At 37.8% G+C, this 6,725-nt stretch overlaps 2 pseudogenes; one reads left to right on the forward strand and one right to left on the reverse strand.

Annotated features, from left to right (window-relative positions):
- Positions 1–210: 210 nt before the first annotated feature.
- On the reverse strand, positions 211–753 carry LOC101583300 (annotated as a pseudogene).
- A 3,798-nt stretch (positions 754–4,551) lies between these two features.
- LOC101583694 overlaps positions 4,552–6,725 on the forward strand; it is a 78,711-nt pseudogene continuing 76,537 nt past the window's right edge.

Genomic DNA, 6,725 nt, shown 5'->3' on the forward strand with positions numbered 1-6,725 from the left:
GTACATAGGAACTATGCCTAAACCAAATGAAAGATTTTTTTAAAAATAAAATACTTTCTATTAGCAATCTGAAAAGTCAGAGCTTAATAAATACAGTTCTATCAAAGTAAGGCATTATACACTCAGTAATTTCCACAATTTAGTATGCTAAAAATGATATAAACAGGACAAGGGGACAAGATACACACATAAGTAATGTCATAATTTTCTTCATTTTGATTCTATTGCTTTTTCGATTTCAGGAATAAAGTCCTTGACTTCAAAAGTAACAAAATACTTGAGAAGGGAATTCACATCTCCCAGTTTCAAATGGTATTCCTGTGCTATTTTCTCAGCAGTCCATGGTTTTGGATTAAGTTTATGATTACTGAGAAGCGTCAAGGTCTTTACAATGGAAACTCTGCCCTTGGGAATGTTCTTAATATCCACGCTAAAGTGGCCCTTTGGCAATCTGGATTCCTTCGGCTCTTGCAGTGTTTCAGCAACTTTTATCACCAGGAATGATATAGGATCTTTGGAATCAACATATACATCTTTCAGCAATGACAGAAGCTTTTCATTTTTCTTAGGAATTTCTCCCTTAACTTCTGGATGGTCACTCATCTGCTCCCGCAGGGTGCTCTGGGTGGAAGGGTGCTCTGGAGCCCCGGACGGCTTCACTTAGCTGATCCCCTGCTCTGCTAGGTTCTCCAGATTGAAATTCCTGACTGCCTGTGCCACCAGAGCCCCCACGCTCTCTAGGACATGATGCATCTGGCTCCAGACGCATGTGGGTGACCTCCTTATCTCATGGCTTTTAATCTAGCACCTAAACTGGGAATTCCCACATGTACACTTTGACCAGATTTCTAGCTTGACTGTAAGACGTGTATAATCATGTGCCATCTCAAGGTCTCTATCCGTATACCTAGGAAGTATCCTCCTGAGTTTCCCCCACCTTTCCTGTCATTGTAAGAGGCAACAGAGACCTCCATTTGCTCAGACCCCACTGTTTGCACATGTCTTGTTTCTTCTCACATCTCAGTCTGATCCCTCAGCAGTTTTCTGGGGCTTTTCCTTTAAACTACTTATTTTAAAAGTCTGACCATTTTTCATCACTTCTTCAACTTGCACAGTGGTCCTTCACTCTCACCTGGTTGTATATAATGACCTGCAAATTGCCACAGTCCCATCAAGAAGGAGCAAAATAGGCCACTGCCTTACTGAAAGTCCCCCAGTGACTTCTCATTTCACTTAGGTCAGGCTTTGAGGTGCCTTGTTGTACTGGTGAGTTTTCTTATTTCTGGGAAAAAAATACATGACATGCAAAGAATAAAGGAGGTGAAGTTTATTTTAGCCCAAAGCTTCAGAGGGTTCAGTCCATGGCTGACTTGCTCAAAGGCAGGAACATCATAGCAAGAAGGAGTGGTGGGGCAAGCTGTTCACCTCATGGCAGGAAGAAAAGAGAACACAAGGGAAGAGAGGTAGAGAGAGATAAACCCTGAAAGGCTCCCTTCTGGTGACCCAGCTCCAAGCAGATCCCATCTCTTACAGCAATTCAGATATTAACACCAGTAGATTCATCTTCATTTTCATCCTCCTCCTTTGTCATTACCTACCTATTATCTGCACTCCCACTGATATCATCCTGGGATCCCACTCACCAGCCTTACCTGAGGTTTTTTTCCTCCCTTTATCCAAATGACATACTCCTTCACTTCCTTTAGCCTTACTCAAGGCCAGCTTTTGATTTACCAGAGAAATCTGTCCAAAACACTGATTTTTTGATTAATCACATTCTCTTCCTTCTTAGTTTATTCATTTTTATCATTTACATCCACCTACATCACCCTAGATGATAGAACCCAGAGCTATGGACATATGGGGTAAGTGCTCCAACTTACCTACCCCTCCAGTCCTTCTGAAAACATGGTGTCTAGACAGGGTGCCTATTCTGTCCTTGAATTTGTGATACTCCTTCCTCAGTCTCACCTGTACCTGGCATTACTGATGTGTTCTTCTTATCTCCTTCATTTTCACATGTTGCGTTGATATTTTCTACCCATCTCTTCACTAGAGGCTTTTGTTGGGTGGGGATTTTCTATGTTTTGTTTACTGTACTCTCCCCATATACCTAGCTATACCTAGCTCTCCTATACCTAGCTGTAGTAAACACAAAAATAATTATTAGTTGAATTCATTGGAAGTACTAATGCAAGGGAACAATATGAGCTGAGAAAGGTAAACTGACAATGAGATGATTTCCAATGTGTCAAGGTAGTCAGCTTGTTTAACTTTGTTTTTATTTTGTTTTCTGGTAAAGGAAAAGAGATTTTTAACTGTACAGTTTGGGCTGAGTTTGCATTACATACAAACCTACTCATGGGAAGTCTACATACCACAGCCTGTGGGGCTGTTGGCAGGTCCCCATCCTGCCTGATGGAAGATCTGGCAGATTCTCCCACAGTCATGCAGCACGAGGATTGCAATTTTCATGTCTGGATGATCAACTTGAACCAATGTGAAGTATGTATTTTTGGCTAAATATGGAAAAAGCTATTTATTATCTAAGCCATTAAATTCTCAAAGCAAATCACAGTTTCTGCTGGAATTAGTATAAAACAATTACAGAGTTGGCAAAAAGAATTTCCGTTGCACTTTTCTAGAGATTCATTTCTATATTGGAGATTCACTTGGCACTTATTATATACAAATTATTCATAAAATAGAGTTGGGTGAGATGAATTGTTCTTATACCCACTTTCTATAAGAAAGGAGCTATATATATATGATAATGAAATTCTTTATAAGGTAATGAAGAGCTCTAAAAATAGAAGGGTGATAAGACACTAGGATATCAGTGCCTGATAAGTGGAAGTTGGAGAAATTGTAATTGGATTTGATCAGTGTATGCTGGAGTTATGTATGATAATAACATACTGAACCCCTTTAATACTTGCAGTACAATTAGTGTGTGTTGATAATAATCAATTAAATAAGAAAATAATTAAAAGTTCATACATAGAAAACACTTTCACTGATTTGTCAAATATCCTTTTGGAAGTGTAAACAATTTTACCATGGCACATATGTATCTATGTTTAATCTTTAGATCAGAATTTTTTCTCTGTTGGACAAAAATAGATGCTCTTTTGTGGAACTTTCAGAACAGGTAGTAATGTGTTCTCATTAAGTCCCTCAAACAAAAATTTATGTAGGTCAAGTATGCACTGGGAAAGTATGGGCTCTTCCCAGCTCTCCTCTCACCTTTTCTGTTCTTCCCCAGCTACTTTGCCACCCTTCCCATAGATGAAAATTTCCATTCCCCTAATGTACAGCACCAGCCTTTCATCCCAGATAACTGTGGGTTAAGAAATGTGGTACCACAATTATGTTGGAAAAGGAGATGCTTTGTGGGTGCTTTCCTTTACTCCTTTGGCTAGAATTGCTCAAATTGTCCTCTTCCACCATTGCTTTCCAACAAAGGGTAGGTGATTGTCAATCAGAGGAGACAGCCAAGTAGCAAATCTCCACCAGGACTGTGGTGAATGTGAATATCAGCAAATCAAAGCATAAGGATGATTTGAGACTGTGTGTTGAATTGGATGAGTGGTGGACCACAGTTAGACTTCATCAATCCAGACTTGTTTGCTCTATCAGCTGCCATGTTATCCAGCTATTCTTGGTTTTATAACATTTGTGTTATGGGAAATTAGGGCAATTTCTATGGTGCTTTTGATTCTTCCTCATCAACAAACTCTGATTTTCTGAGAAACAATGCTCTCTTGTTGCCTTCTTCTGTTGGCTGCCTTTTTTCTAGACCCCTGGCCTGGATCAAGACTCTCTCAGCTTTCTCATCACAACAGCCATTTGTTTCTTTCCTTCCACTTGTCCCATTGTGCATTGTCCAGGATCTTGTATGTCCCTTTCAGTGTGTGGGGCAGGGGTGGCAGAGGGGGTGCCCGCATGCTAGGTTAAAGACCTTTGGAGAGTTAACCTAGATTAATGAATATGTTAAACTAAACCGGATTTGAGCAGCTTGAATGGGAAATTGTTCTTTCTTGTAATCAACACTTGAGTTGTAATTGATAGGAGACATCATTAAGGAATGTCAATTTAAAAAAAAAATTTCAACAGCACCAGTATGTATTTCTTTTGTGTATAGGACTCTTTCTAAAGTTGTTATTGCCACAAGACTGGAGAAACCAAAGTGGAGATGCTATGCAAATTCCAGCCTTTGAGACAAAAAAAACGAATTGTGCAAGAACATATCTTGGTTTTAAAATTATTTAAGTTTCTCTTCTGGCTCTCTTGTTTCTCCCTTACTACTGTCTTTGATTAGGCTGATGTTGCCTGTTCAAGGAGATCTGAAAGAAGCTCCTGTTCTGGAATAAACCTGAAGAGAGTTTATTGTGGCTTCAAAATGAACTTGCTTGCTATTCACAATATTTTAAATATTATGTTTGTGTTCTTTTAATTTTTTCATAAAAAGAAGGCTGGATTGATTCATGAGTTGGACATCTTTGTCCAATTCAAAAGTACTTTTGAGATGCTTTTGAAAGCCAGGGCAGTATGGAAGGTGCCATCCAGTCTGATCTTCATGGAAGTACACACCAGGATGGGACCCAAGGTAGGTTGAGACAAATAGTGAAGTCTCATTAGGAAGCATTAACATTTCCCTCTATTTCCTTTAACTATTTGTAATTTTTAAAAAATAAAAGCACCTTCTGTGTATATAGAAAGTAAGCTTAGAACAGCAGTTCAAGCTGTACCCTTCCTAGTTCCCATGTCCAATTCTTCACAAATCCCAATGCACCTGTAGATTTTTTAGTTGTTTATTTCCATGTATTAAGTAACAGGATTAAATTAGCACTTCTTAATTAGTCAGTTATGATTTTTTAACTTCTCTATATCCTTCATCTTTTCAGCTACTTCCCTAAATCCATGCATAATAGTCCTATACTCATACCAAGGCACATGTATCCTTCCTATAGTCTCCATATGGAATCCTTGACAATGGCTAACTTGGTTTCTTGTGTTTATAATTTAAAATAGGGAATTTTTTCATGGGTGATACGTAATATGTTTTGAATACATGCCTTATTTGTTTTTACTTTTAGAATTAGTAATGCTTTTGGAAAACAAAAAATGGATCAATTTTCTAGGTACCTTTCATCACTTTCCTCTTTGCTAGAATTATCATATTCCTACCGATTTTGTCCGAGTGTCAAGTGAGCTAGGACTCCCTGTATTGTGCTTAGCGAAGCCGTCACAGAACTTGTATCCCCTGCTGTCACCATGCTGGCTGATCTGATCAAATAAATACCATAATTTTGTGTGTCAATTATAATGTACTAGAGAGAGAGGGAGAGAGAAGGAAAGAAAGAGTAAGAAAATTGAGAGTGAAATGACTTACAAAACATACCCCAAATCAGGGTGAATTTAAGGCTTATAATGGTTAGTGACTTATTGGATGATTGTGTGAAGAAAAACAAGCAGAACTCAGGGCTTTTGCTTTCCCAAATTTAGAATTCAAGGAGAGGCAGCTGTATAAAACTACAAATAGGAAATAAAATGTGCATAAGTTTTGAGTTTAGCAACTAGCAGTCACATTAGAAAGACATTAAGGAGCCTCAAACTTTCAAGACTATCAAGAGCTCAGAGGACATTATAACTATGCAATCTGTATGATCAATATATTTTTCAAACTTCTCTTTTACAAAATGAGCTTTCAAATAAAAAAGAAACAAAAGCAAATAAGCAAATAAGCCATCTTGAAAAAGAGACAAATAAGTATCTTGTGTCTAGCAGAGCATGGCCCCCTCAGAGGAACCACAGACAACCAGTAGTGGCTGCTGCCCCATACAAGAAAAGAATCTAGACTTTGAGGAGCTCCAGGATAAAAATGATCTTGTTCCTTAAAACTATAAATTGAAAAGGAAAATAAATGGCAAACTTATAGGTTAAAAGAAATCAAAAGAGACTGAAAAAAGTCACTGTGTATATTTTTTATTTTAAAATTTAATTCAGTTTAATTTTTTGGGGCAGTGATGGAGTTGCAATCTACAAGTTAGGCAAGCACTCCACCAGGGAGGTATGTCCCTAGATCCTTTCATTTTGGAGGCGGTGCCACATTAAGCTGCCCAGGCCAAGATTTAACATGCAATCCTCCTGCTTCAGCCTCCCAAGCAGCTGAAATTAAAGGTGTGGGCCATCTCACCCAACTCCCTGTATGAGTTTTATTGTTATCTATGTTAAAAATATTACAGAAATATGTTCTTTCAAGTTTTATAATTGTTGTTATGAGATAACTTCAAATGTGAAGTGTTACTGGAATTTTAAATGTTTTACGATAAAGTATCATTTCATTTCCTTATATTATAAATAGATACTTTATCTTTGAAGATATATGGTATAATATTTATGAGAAAAACTGGTAAAACCAAAAGAATCAAGTTTCAAAGTCCTTAGCCAATGTTTCTTTTTTTCCCCCTTTCTCTTCTATACCTTTTTTTTTTTTTTTAATAGAGAGGACTGAACCCAGAGCTGTTTCACTGAAATACATCTCCAGCTGTTATTTATTTAATTTTGAGGCAGGATCTCATGACATCTCTAGATTATCTATACTTGTTTTGAGTTTGTGATCCTCTTCTTGAGTCTCCCAAAATTCTGGGATTACAAATGTGTGCTATCCCACCTGGGTAGTCTTTAGCAGAGATATGTTGTGATACAGCAAAGAACTAACT

This window comes from Octodon degus, unplaced genomic scaffold, assembly GCF_000260255.1.
Source record: "Octodon degus isolate 3935 unplaced genomic scaffold, OctDeg1.0 scaffold00111, whole genome shotgun sequence".
Taxonomy (NCBI): domain Eukaryota; kingdom Metazoa; phylum Chordata; class Mammalia; order Rodentia; family Octodontidae; genus Octodon; species Octodon degus.